General features: G+C 35.6%; 1 protein-coding gene across 1 annotated transcript in view; it reads left to right on the top strand.

Annotated features, from left to right (window-relative positions):
* The window catches only part of PDE3A (phosphodiesterase 3A), a 310,780-nt gene that overhangs the window by 185,449 nt on the left and 111,816 nt on the right, over positions 1-13,515 (top strand). The window lies entirely within an intron of this gene.

The following is a 13,515-nucleotide window of genomic DNA, read 5'->3' on the forward strand; positions in this document are numbered from 1 at the left end:
GTAGAAAGAGGAAGAGGCAAATAATCATGCCATTTGTTTTTATTTAAGTTAGTTGTGATTAAAGTCTGGTTTGAAATCCCAAAGGCAGATGCCTGCGTATTCTTCCTGAGAGCTTTCTGGTATCCCAGATTGGTTGTGTTTACATGAATGTAGATTTTATATTCATCTTGTCTCTGCACAATACATTTTGATCAGCAACCCACTCTCTTGCTTTTATTCACTTCCTTTGATAATTTTTCAGTGTATTTTCTTTCTTTCTCTATCTTCCTGTTTTTGGTTAAATATTTTGAAACATAATCAAAGTAAACCCTGAACTAATTACAGATTTTGTCTCTAAATTAACTGTCTTCGTCTTAGGGAAATAGAAAGATGAAAGGACCTATTATTTTTGAAAAGAAACAAATTCTGAACCTTTCTATATTACCAGATTGTTTTCATTGTCTTACTTTATGTCTTAGGCAAGGGGAAAAGCTTCCATGACGCATTTATGCTTTTTAATGACCTAATTAGACAATGTGGATTTGTTTTGGTTCCATAATTACTTTGCCTGACAGAATAAGGACTGAGTTTTATACTAAGAAAATTCTCTCTCCTCCTAGGGTGTTTGTGAAGAAATATGAAAATCGTTTATCTCCTAGTAGCCTGTGTGTTTACCTGTCTGTAGACATGCCAAATAAAAATTAAGTGGGTGGAACATTTTTACCTTTCCTGCTCACACTTTATATTTGTCACTAAAAAAATATGGCTGAAAGAAAGTTGAATATGTAGCACTGCATATGAAAGTCTGTTGTGAACTGTGAGATTCTCCGGAGTGTTTTATGAAGCTGATGCAGACCGGCACGGTCATCAAGTTGGCATGGTAGCTATCTAATTTAGGTCATGGGAAAATAAAACCCAGTCAATCAGTTGTTTTTCGTTGAGATTTTAATAGCTGTGGTTTTATTGTTGTCCATTATCAACTTGATTAGTAAATAATATAAGCCAGGCCAATTAAGTCGGTTATCCCACAGAATTTATGCCCTGCTTTCCTTCACTCTTATTTCCTCTTCTCCATTCTCTGTCAGCTCTCCATCTGTATACATCTGTAATGGTTTAAATCAGAATTTGCCGCAAGATTGGTAATGAAATGACGACTGTGTGGTAAATGCTTTGTGAGTCCAAACCAGTTAAAAAGTAAAGATGAGCACAAGTAAGAAATTCAACAATTCTGATAATTGCCACCAAAAACATTTTGATATTCAAAACATGCCAAGTCACTTCATGCTGACATGCCCCTTCAAAGGGATGTAGTGTTATATATGTTTGCTTAAAATTTGTGTTATTTACTCCTCATATGACTAATTTGGGTTTTTTAAGGTTTTATTTAAATTCCAGTTAATTAACCTACAGTATAATATTAGTTTCAGGTGTTCTATGTAGTGATTCAGCACTTCCATAGAACACCTGGTTCTCTTCACAACAAGGGCACTCCTTAATCCACATTACCTATTTAGCCCTTCGCCCTACCCACCTCCCCACTGGTAACCATCAGTTTGTTCTGTATAGTTAAGAGTCTCTTTCTTTGCCTCTCTCTATTTTTTTCCTTTTGCTTGTTTCTTAAATTCCACATATGAATGAAATCATACAGTGTTTGTCTTTCTCTGACTTATTTCATTTAGCATAATACTCTCTAGTTCCATCCATATCATTCATTGACTGATAAATGGATAAAGAAAATGTGACACACACACACACACACACACACACACACGCAATGGAATATTACTCAACCATAAAAAGAATGAAATCTTGCTATTTGGAACCCATATGACCTATTTGGATAGAATATATCTTCAAGTCTGAATTGGTCACTCTGTTATAAATTAGAAAAAAAAATGTCATAAAGGCACAATATTGCTTGTGTTAAATATAAACGTAAAGAACTCAGAGTGAAAAACTTTTAAATTCTAGATACTGCATGTAGCTAGAAAACTTCAAAATTCCATATACACAAATATTTTTATAAATAAAGTTTGATCATATTTGAAAGCCCGAGATCGTTCTCAAAAGCAAAGGCATTGGAACATTCTTGCATGAACTACCATTATCAGCATCAAGGCAGTCTTAGACCTTTCAACTAGCTAAATAAGTATTCTAAACAAATGTTCCTTTGTCTCCCTTTGATTCTTCAACACAGCTAAAAATTGCTAAGGTAGAAAGAAAAATACACATCCAAAGCTGAAAACAGTAACTACAACAAAAAACATTATTCTTTGGAAATTTCAGATAACAAGTATTAGGTAATAATTTCTTACCTAATTTTGATTGCCCACTGGGGGGAAAAAGATACTGTATTTATGTTTTATATCATTGATCCCTTATCTTGCTATTATTTTCTGGGGTGATATGTCAAAAGCCTTTTAACCATTTCAAAGGAATTTCAGACAGTCTTCATCTGAATACAGATTTCTTAATAATTTACTAATACTCAAATCCCATCTCAGTTTAGTTTAATTGGAGACACTTAATAAGTTTTTAAGTATTTACAATGTATACACACTGTGGCAGATCTAAGTCTGAGGAAAAACTGAGTTGACAAGGTTACTGTGTTCCAAGAGCTCACAAGTTATATTTGGAAGTAGAACAATATTTGAATATATAATTTTCATATAAGGCAGCCTGGTAAGTGTAAAATTAACTATATAAACAAAACATGATAGGAGTTGAAGTGGGACAGAGTATTTATCCCTAGTAAAACTACTTCTTGGAGCTGATATTGGAGGTGAGCCTTCAATGCTGGATAAGATCTTAGAAGTACAAAGGGAGGAGAAGGAAAAGCTTGAGTAAGAGTCTGAACTGACAGAGTATAGGACATGTTTGGATATATGTGAATTTCCTTTATAACTTCTTTGTAAACATTTATTGGTTAAGGGCTGTTGCAGGAACTACAGCAAAGGAATGATTCAGAGAATGTCACGCATTATTGATTAAACGTGAGGAGGAAGTAAGGCGGGTCAAGATGTTGAAATCCAGTACTTGAGGAACTAGCACCATTCACATAGCCCAGTTTACAGAGAAGACGATGAGTTTGGTGTTTGTGATGTTACGTGAGAACATTTCCCCAAGGATATTTCCACAAGGAAATATCAGACAACTACTTGAGATACCATTCTGGTGCTCTGTAGCCAGATTAGAGCTCTGTAATCAATTGAGAATGCTAATCATACATGTGATAATTGAACTACATCAGACATAGATCCTAGAGGAAGAATATTAAAAGGGAAAAATGAAAGAAAGACTGATTCTTGGGGAAGGCTAGCTGGAAGGGCTGGGATGAGCCTGGGGAGAAAATTAAAGCATGCCTATGTTCCCACTAGGAGACCATTTGAAGGAGAAATGATGCAGAATCGAAAGCAGCATACTATGAAGTTACACTAGGAAGAAAGTTGAGACAACAAACAAAGGTTCACGGAAACAAAACAAAAACATAGGAAATACCTTTCAATATAGTGATTAGCAGGACACTAGTGAGCTTTGAGAATGCCATTTTGATCGAGAAGGGATGGAAAGCAGAATACAAAAATTAAATGACTAGTATAAGATAGAATGTTCTCTTGGTGTTTTGTTTTAGAAGAGAGATGGCAGCAGAAGTGAGTGAAATTTCTTTTTATGCCACAGTGAGATGTATGTCTCAACAGTTATTAATGGCAAAGAAAAAAGAATCTGTGTAGAGAGGAAAATAGTGAAAATTCTTGACACTGGCCTGTTTAAGGACTGGAAAAATGGTGTGGTTCAGGGAAAGGAATGTACGTTCTTCCAAAGTGGCCCTTTTGGCACCTGTTGATGTGCTTTTCTTACATGCCATCAGTCCCCTCACCAAACCCCACCATTCACCCTTTAGTCAGAAAACTGACCATGTTCTCAAAGGAACTATTGGGTAGATTCACCAAAAAGCACACATGAAGAAGTTTTGGAAAGAAAGTAGAGGCATCTATACCAGAGCAAGGTATAAGAAAAAGAGACAGATAGTACAAAGTAAAAGAAATACTGTGAGCCTAATGATTTCAGCTTTCTTGGTAGACGAAGGGTGCAAGAAATTGATGATTAATAGTGGAACATCTTGAACGGTAGAAAAATAGATGGAATATATTTGTTTTGGGTATCTAAGAAAAGGGGACTGGCTTGATATTTGAGTATCAAGAAGTGCCTAGTAAAAGCAGAGGCATTTTCTGTGAGTGGGTAGCCTGTAAGACAAATTTTTACCCCTTTTGTGTTGATTTACAACACCACCAATATATGTCAGGCACTTTCTTTAGCCTTTAAGGGGTCAAAACTGAACTGAACAACTTTGGTCTTCAAGAAGCACACAGTTTTACCTGAAGTCAGCCTTAGCTAGACGATAAAAAATAATCAGCTAGTGGTTTCTTTTAATATTTTTATTTATTTTTGAGAGAGAGAGAGAGAGGGAGGGGGAGGGAGGGAGGGAGAAAGGGAGAGATAGCACAAGTGTGCAAGGGAGGGGCAGAGAGAGAGGGAGACACAGAATCTGAAGCAGGCTCCAGGCTCAGAGCTGTCAGCGTAGAGCCCAACGTGGGCTGAAACTCGTGAAGCCTAAGATCCTGACCTGAGTAGAAGACAGATGCTTAACCAATGAGCCACCCAGGTGCCCCTCAGCAAGTGTTGAGAGGATTAGTCATTATCAAGGTAGAGTTAAGCTTATCTTGGATTTCCCCCCATGTGTTTATTACTAAGTAAAAGATTTTCTCAAATTTGATGTGATTCTCCAAAATTGTATCATGTGTGCACTATTACAGATAATAAGGGGTAGCCTTCAAATATTTATCATATGGAAAAATGTATATCTTGTTTCAAGTAAACTGTACCACTTAATTGCATATGACTTTTCAGACTCAATAATAATTTAATTCAAATTGATTTATTGCAATAATTTTGTGACATAATTTATGAACTCACTCACAGCTTTCTGACTGTCTCTTCTTCCTCTTCCTCCCCTTCCCCCTCTCCCTTTTCTTCCTCTCCATCCCCTTCCTCTTCTTCTCCCTCTTTTTTCTCCCCATCCTCCCTTTCTTCTGTCTTCTCCCTTCTCCTCTTCCCCGCCCCGCCCCCCCCATCTTCTTCCTTCTTCCCCTCCTCCTTTTCCTTCTCCACCATGTTCTTAAAGTATATATTCCCAAATAGTAGATCATCCAAATTAGGGAATATGCTAAAAGATTAACTTCCAACAGCATGCAGAACTCTTTCCTCTGGCAGCATTCCCAGTAATACCAAATGAAGTCAGGGATGAAATTCTCAGAAGGCAATTAGTTTTTTATTTTTCTTTAAATTCTTGAAGAAAAGTTTTCCAGTGGGAAGTGAAGAAGGGCAATAGAAAATCACTCTCCTTTGAAAAGGTTAAAAATGTGAGGAGTGGATTCCAAGGAGTCTTGTGGGAAAAGATTACTTCAATTTGTGAGCTTGCTAAGATTTTAATATACTAGGAACCAGCAGGCTCTTCTTTACCAATAGTTAGAGACTAGCAGGTTCCTTAGTTGTTTAGTAAATTAGTGATGATTGACAGAGTACCAGTCAGGATTCATCAAATAGACTTAAGACCACTTATTGAAGAAACAGCTTTTTGTGTGATTTATGTAATTCTGTAGACAATGAAATTCTGGTTTGTATGTCCCTAAATAAGTGAAGTAATGTGTATATAATAGAAGAGCACAGCTAAGTATTCTGATGGGGAAAAATAAGTTATCAGATACACTAAGCTATTGGTATGCTTAAAAATGAAACAAAGATGGATATGTAACGTATCAATATTTATGGGATGCAGCAAAAGCAGTTTTAAGAGGAAAGTTCATAGAGTCTACCTCAAGAAATAAGAGAAGTCTCAAACAATCTAACTTTCTACCTCAAGGAACTAAGAAAGAAGAAATGAAGGCCAAGGATAGTAGAAAGAAGGAAATTATAGAGATTAGAGAAGAAATAGATGATGTAGAGACTAAAAAGAAAGTTAAAAGCTGTTCTTTGAAAAGATAAAAGTTGATTAACCTTTTGTTGGACTCACCAAGAAAAAAGAGAAGACTCAAAATCAGAGATGGAAGAGGAGATGTTATAACTGATACCACAGAAATACAAAGGATCATAAGAGGATCAGTCTCTTATAAGACTAATGTGAACAATTATATTCCAGTAAATTGGACAACCCAAACGGAATGGATAAATTTCTGTAAACATACAACCTACCAAGGCTGAATCATGATGAAATAAAAAATCTGAACAAACCAATGACTAGCAGGGAGATTGAGTCAGTAATCAAAAAGTTCCAACAATCAAAAGTCTGGGACCGGATGGTTTCACTGGTGAATTCTACCAAATATTCAAAGAAGAATTAATAACATTCCTTCTCACACTCTTTTAAAAAATAAAAGAGGAGAAACTCTTTCAAACATACTTAATCTAATAGAAAATCAGACAAGGATGACTCACAAAAAGAAAACTACAGGGCAATATCTCTAATGAACATAGATGTGAAAATTCTTAACACAATATTAGAAAATCAAAATCAACAATACATTAAAAGGATCATACACTGTAATTAAGTGGGATTTGTTTCAGGGATGCAAAGATGGTCCAACATTCACAAATCAGTCAATGTGATATATACCACATTAACAAGGTGAAGGATGAAAATGATCTAGTAATCTTGGTATATGTAGATAAAGTGACAGAATTCAGCATCCATTTATGATTAAAAACTCCCAACTTCCTTCCCATGGAAGGAATGTATCCTAATGTATTAAAGGCCATATATGAAAAGCCCATAGCTAATATCATATTCAACAGTGAAAAGCTGAAGATATTTCTTGTAGGATCAGGAATAGATATTCACTCTTACCACTTTTATTCAATATAGTATTGGAAATCTTAGCCAGAGTGATGAGGCAAAATAAAAGGAAAAAACAAAACAAAACAAACAACAACAAAAAACTACCGAAGGCATCTAAATTGAAAAGAAGAACTAAAATTGTCTCTATTTGCAGATGTCTTGATATTATATATAGAAAACCTTGAAGACTCCATTAAAAAAACTGTTAGAACTAATAAGTGGCTTCAATAAAGTTGCAGGATATGAAATCAACACCCAAAAATCTGTTAAGTTTCATTACACTAATGAACTATCAGAAATAGAAATTAAGAAAACAATCCCATTTATAATTGCATCAAAAAGGACAAAATACCTAAGAATCAATTTAATGAAGGAAGCAGAAGACCTGTCTATTGAAAGCTATAGGGCATTAATGAAAGAAATTAAAGACATAAGTAAATGGAACGATATTCTGTGCTCATGAATTCAAAGAATTAATACTGTTAAAATTTTCATATTTCCCAAAGCAATCTAAGATTCAGTGTAATCCATATCAGGATTCCAATGGCATTTTCACAGAAATAGAATAATCCTAAAATTTTCATGGAACAACACACACACCAACTAAAGAGCCAAAGCAATCTTGAGAAAGGACAAAGTTTGAGGCATCATACTCCCTGATTTCAAACTGTATTACAAAGCTATTACAATTAAAACAGTATGATTGTGGCATAAAAACAGACACATGGGTCAATGAAACAGAATGGAGAGCCCAAAAATAAACCTACACACATATGGTCGACTTATGACAAAAGAGCCAACAATATACAGTGGGTAAAGTATTATTAAATTATTAAAGCCTCTCTTTAATAAATGGTATTTGCGGGGCGCCTGGGTGGCTCAGTCGGTTAAGCGTCCGACTTCAGCTCAGGTCACGATCTCGCGGTCCGTGAGTTCGAGCCCTGCGTCGGGCTCTGGGCTGATGGCTCAGAGCCTGGAGCCTGTTTCTGATTCTGTGTCTCCCCCTCTCTCTGCCCCTCCCCCGTTCATGCTCTGTCTCTCTCTGTCTCAAAAATAAATAAAACGTTAAAAAATAATAATAATAATAAATGGTATTTGGAAAATTGGACAGCCATATGCAAAAGAATGATGCTGGGTTACTATCTTACACCATACACAAAAGACAACTTTAAATGGTTTGAAGATATGAATATGAGACCTGAAACCATAAAACTCCTACGCAAAAACATAGGTAGTACGCACCTTGACATTGGTATTGGCAATATATATTTTTTTAATCTGACACCCAAAGCAAAAGCAACAAAAGGAAAAATTAACATCAAACTGAAAAGCTTCTAAGCACCAACAAAATGAAAGGCAAACCACCGACTAAGAGAAAATCATCGTTAGGTCTTATGTCTGACAAAAGGCTAATATCCAAAACATACATAGAACTCCTACAACTCAATAGGGAAAACATAATTTGATTAAAAAATAGGTAGAGTATCTGACTAGACATGTTTCCAGAGAAGTATACAGATGGCCAACAGGGATGTGAAAAGATGCTCAACATCATTAATCATAAGGGAAATACAAATCAAAACCACATGATTTATCACCTCACACCTGTCAAAATGATTATTACCAAAAAGATAAGAAATAACAGTGTTAGTGAGCATGTGGAGTAAGGAGAACTCTTGTCCGTTGTCGATAGGAATGTAAATTGATGCACCACTGTGGAGAACAGGCTTCCTCTAAAAATTAAAAATAAAACTACCATATAATTCAGCAGTTCCACCTCTGGGTATTTTTCCAAAGAAACTGAAACACCAATTTGAAAAGATACCTGCACGCCACCTTCATTGTAATGCTGTTTACAATGGACAAGACATGGAAACAACCTAAGTGTCCATTGATAAGTGAATGGATAAATAAATTATTATATGTATTATATACACATACCCCCACACATCAGTGGAATATTATTAAGTCAGAGAGAAGAACGGAATCTTGGGATTTGAGACAATGTGGATGGACCTCCACGGCATTATCTAAGTGAAATAAGTCAGAGAAAGATAATACTATATGGTGTCTCTTCAATGTGGAGTCCTAAAAAAAATTACACACAGAGAATGGGCTGTTGGTTGCAAGAGGTAGGGAGTAGGAGATAGAAATGGGTGAAGTGTCTTTGGTTTAAACAAACTGAATAAAAATTTTAAAAATATTAAAAGTAAGTAAATAAATTATCTGTGTCTTATTTAGTAGCATGGCTTTAAGTGTCTATCACATACAAGAAACTCCAAACTATGAAACTTCTAGAATAAGAAGCATATATGTAGATAAATTAGCTTTTGCAGTAATATTTTAAGTCTTAAGGATGGATTTTGATGGCAAGTTATCATACTTGAGTATCCTGTCCACTCAGGTGTTCAAGAGGATGATACTTGACAGCTACTCAAGTTGATAAACTTAAGCATTTGCATCCTAAGGATCTAATTCAGGGCAAAGCAATTCTTTTCTATATTAAGTAATTTGCTTTTGTTATGAGAGTAATTTAAATGCTGTCCAGGTTTACCTGGAATAATGCCATATAAATTTATTAAAGTTAATTTCATTTAATACATTTAGAAAGACAACCATCCAGATTTTTCAGGAATTTATTCCAAGGGATTAATGTGAGCAGATTGGGAATCCATGATTACATTGCCCAAACTCCTGATGTGTTACCAAGGAATAATTCATATCCTAGATGAAGCTAACTGCCAGTGTTAACTTTTTCTGCAAACACAGTGTTTTTCCCTTGTACTTCCTTCTCATTTTTTACTTTACCATGTATTAATCTAATAATTATTATCATTTTTTGGCATCTCTCCAAGGGAATATTTTTATTGTTGTGTTGTAAAATTTGTTTGAATTTTTTTATATGGGCCAAAATGCCAAGTATTTGCCTGAGCCCTACATGTTTTAGGAATGGCCTTGTCGTCTCATACAATAGAGGCAGGAAAGGACCTGATTGTTTAATACTTATTGAATGACCCTCTTATCTTGGAGGCTGTGGACATCATTTACATGACATGTACCTTATACTTGTTTTTGTTAAATCAGAACTTTTTGGTACATCTAAAAAACAAAACTGGCCATTAAATCCTCCTCTGAGAGTTTTAAATTTTACCCATTAGTCAGATCTAAATTTTTGGATAATCTCTCTCCCATATTCTGTGAAATTGCTTTTATCTGGTGTTATTTTACTGTTATGTCTTTAATTTACGTTGACACACTTTATAAGGTACAGTCTTAAAAATTTGTCCTGATGCTAACATCCAAAGAGGACACATAGACATTTCTTTTTATCTTAGTTCAGAGAAAGGGAAATGGTGTTTCTCTTTAACAACTGAACCCAGTGGTTTATTACTTCTCCAGCATCTCTGGTCTCTCCCCAGTAGAGGCCAGTAGCAAACTCCCTAGTAGAGGCCACCCACAGTTTATATGATAATGAAAAATGTGTCCAGACATGGTCAAGTGCCCCCTGGGAGGCAAAATTGCCTCAGGTTGAGAACCACTGAGATTACAGCATAATCTCTTTGCTATACATATAAAAGATAATAAATAAATATTTACTAATGAATGTTGATATTTCATATAGGATTATGGGAAAATACTTTATAGGTGTAGCTTTTGAGCTTTCAGGTTCCATCTTTAAGTCTACTAAGCAATTTTAAAGAGCATATTCATTTTGTTATGCGGTAGTTACTGACAGTAGAATCATTCCTAGAAAACTAGGAGGAGAAAATGCACTGTTTCCACACGTAAGCATCCAAGTGATTCAGAAGAACAACCTTAAAGAGAACATGGCTGTGTCTATGCAGTGGTTGTGCAGAATGTGTTTCTGGTGAATTGATGGATGGCCTTGAGTGAATCACTCTTCATCAAGGTCCCTGGTCTCTAAAAAGGCATTGATCGATGAACAGGAATTAAACAAGTCCACAGAAATAAAAGGGGAAATTGCCACTGGCATTTATGCTCTCCTCCCTCCATGTTTATAGATTAGTAGAAATGTTGTTCAGTAATTATTGAATGACCCTCTTGTTTGGGGACTGTGGACAACATTCACGTGGCATGTGCACTGCCTTATGCCTGTTTTTGCCCAATCAGAGGCTTGTGGTCCATTATATGAAACACAACAAAGAAATGAAACAAGCAGCTGGGGATGACACACGTTTATCTGCAGGAGCTATAAATAGCTTAAGCAATAGTCAAATGTAATAAGTGTATAAAAGTATACTTTGAAGAAAATAAAAACAATAATAATTCTTTTCATTTGTTAGAATAACAGAAGAAAGATAGACTATCTGGAGAACTGTTAGTTTTGTCTTGGAATTGAAATGCCTGACAGAGGGAAGTAATTTTTACTGCAGGCTGGATGATTTTATGCAATCTCTGGCATAGAGTAAGATCTCGTTCTTCATTCATTATGGAACATGCTCTACAAGGAAAGCTTTGGGGGTTGACTTTTTAAATTTTTACTCATAGATAAAGCTGATGAAAAAAGATGGAGTTGAACATTGTTAGATTTTCATGGGAGACAAAAATCCAAGGCTAGGATATATTGACTTGAACAAACCGTCCTGTAGAGCAATAGGTGAAGGTGAGGTGAAGTGAAGGTCATATGAGAATTAGAAAGCCAGTTAACTATAAGGGGTGAATAAAGGCAACAGAAATAAGAAGTGACTGCAAGAAAGAAAAATAACTGATCTTTTAAAGTGAACATGGGGGCACCTGGGTGGCGCAGTCGGTTAAGCGTCCGACTTCAGCCAGGTCACGATCTCGCGGTCCGTGAGTTCGAGCCCCGCGTCAGGCTCTGGGCTGATGGCTCGGAGCCTGGAGCCGGTTTCCGATTCTGTGTCTCCCTCTCTCTCTGCACCTCCCCCGTTCATGCTCTGTCTCTCTCTGTCCCAAAAATAAATAAAAACATTGAAAAAAAAAATTTAAAGTGAACATGGACATCTGTTTTGGAATACTAACAAAAACAAAACAAGACAAAACCCAAGATGCAGGTTTTTAAGCATCTTCTTTGTATAATTGGTAGACATTTGGAGACAGTGAATGTTATTATTTAATTTCTTAATGCAAATCTAGGTTACATGCAAAAATATACATTTCTAATACATAACAATCTTATGGAATTTTTCTTTGCTTCTTTTGTAGGGGATGAACTAAAAACTTATTTAAGAGATTTCCCCACATGATTTTATATTGTCATCAAAGCTACTGATTTTTTTTTATAACATTTCACATTGGAGAAGGAGGTTGCTTGGCAGTTGTGTTCTCAATTTAAGTGATTGTCCCATTTGCGTAGAATAAAGCCATTGTGTAAAATTAAGTAAATCTAAGGAACGGGGGCTAATAATTACAAAGCAAAATCCTGGCGCAACATTAGAGATATTAGCAAACTGAAATTTCTCAAAATTCACAAAACTGAAGCTTCTTGTCAAGTTTGATTTTCCAGATCATAGGGAGGGTTTTTGTTTGTTTGTTTTTGTTTTGTTTTTGTGGTGATGCCTTATGCAATGACCCATTCCCAGCAAACTCTTCGTTTTACTAGTTAAAGCTTGTTCTCATTGGCAATCTGCAGGTTATCAAACTTGAATCAAAATAGTTTGGTTGCTGAATTATCTGGCTGTATGGTTAAATACTTCTGGGTGACAGTACGCACTTGGATCTCTACAACTATTTCCATTTTAGAATTTTGTAACCATGTGGTTTTCTTTTCAAATCGTTTTAACCCCAAGTGTACAGAAAGTTGTTTACACACCATCGGTGATACGCATTTACATGAGCAATTAAAAAAAAGTTTAGGAGAAAAACTCTCAGAAGGAGATTATGGGTGAGACCAACAGATGGAATGCAAATTTCAAAAGTTAAACCAACGTGATCATTCAGGAAGATAAAGAAGTGCAAACAGATGTAAAAGCTCTAGTTCTCCAAGGATTGAAAGCAAAGGAATGGAAAGAAGTTGTCTATCAAAAATGATACAAAAGAGACCCAAGGGAAAAAGGATTAGTCAATAGAGGAAATATTATTTCATGAAGCGAAATAAGGACATGACTATTGCAGCCATGTTGAGAAGGTTAACATGCATAAAACATTGCATAAAAGCCCTTTGATCCTGGACATCATGATTTGGGGCAGCGGTGGGGGGTGGGGTTTGCATGCCTTAAACCCATTTTTACTAGTCAGGATTACTGTGACTCACTGCCATAACTTGTTGACATTTCTCTGGTACTTCAAGAATGTGTCAGTGTGATACATACTTGTGTTCTTAGGCCTCTTACAGTTTTTTCAAAAATATACCAATGCACCAAGTCAATTTGTGAAAACTAATCCCAGTGTAATTTTGTTTCCATTTTGATGTAGAAATACAGCATGACTTTACATAAGTTTTGGCAAATACTGTAGTGTCATCCCAGCAGTCAGTTTTATTTTATGCTGATTATGGTAACTCCATACCCCAAACAGTAGATTTTTAATGAATATTTCCAAAATAAATGGAAGCATGTTGAAATTTAATAACTTACAGTTTAATTTAGTAAGTTTTGTTGAACCAGTGTGTTCTGAAGAAATTTCTATTAATCCACCATAAAATATAGCATCTCCCTACGATTTAT

This window comes from Lynx rufus, unplaced genomic scaffold (genome assembly GCF_022079265.1).
Source record: "Lynx rufus isolate CCGP_SWC_20201006 ecotype Redwood Valley unplaced genomic scaffold, mLynRuf1.p SCAF_7, whole genome shotgun sequence".
NCBI lineage: Eukaryota > Metazoa > Chordata > Mammalia > Carnivora > Felidae > Lynx > Lynx rufus.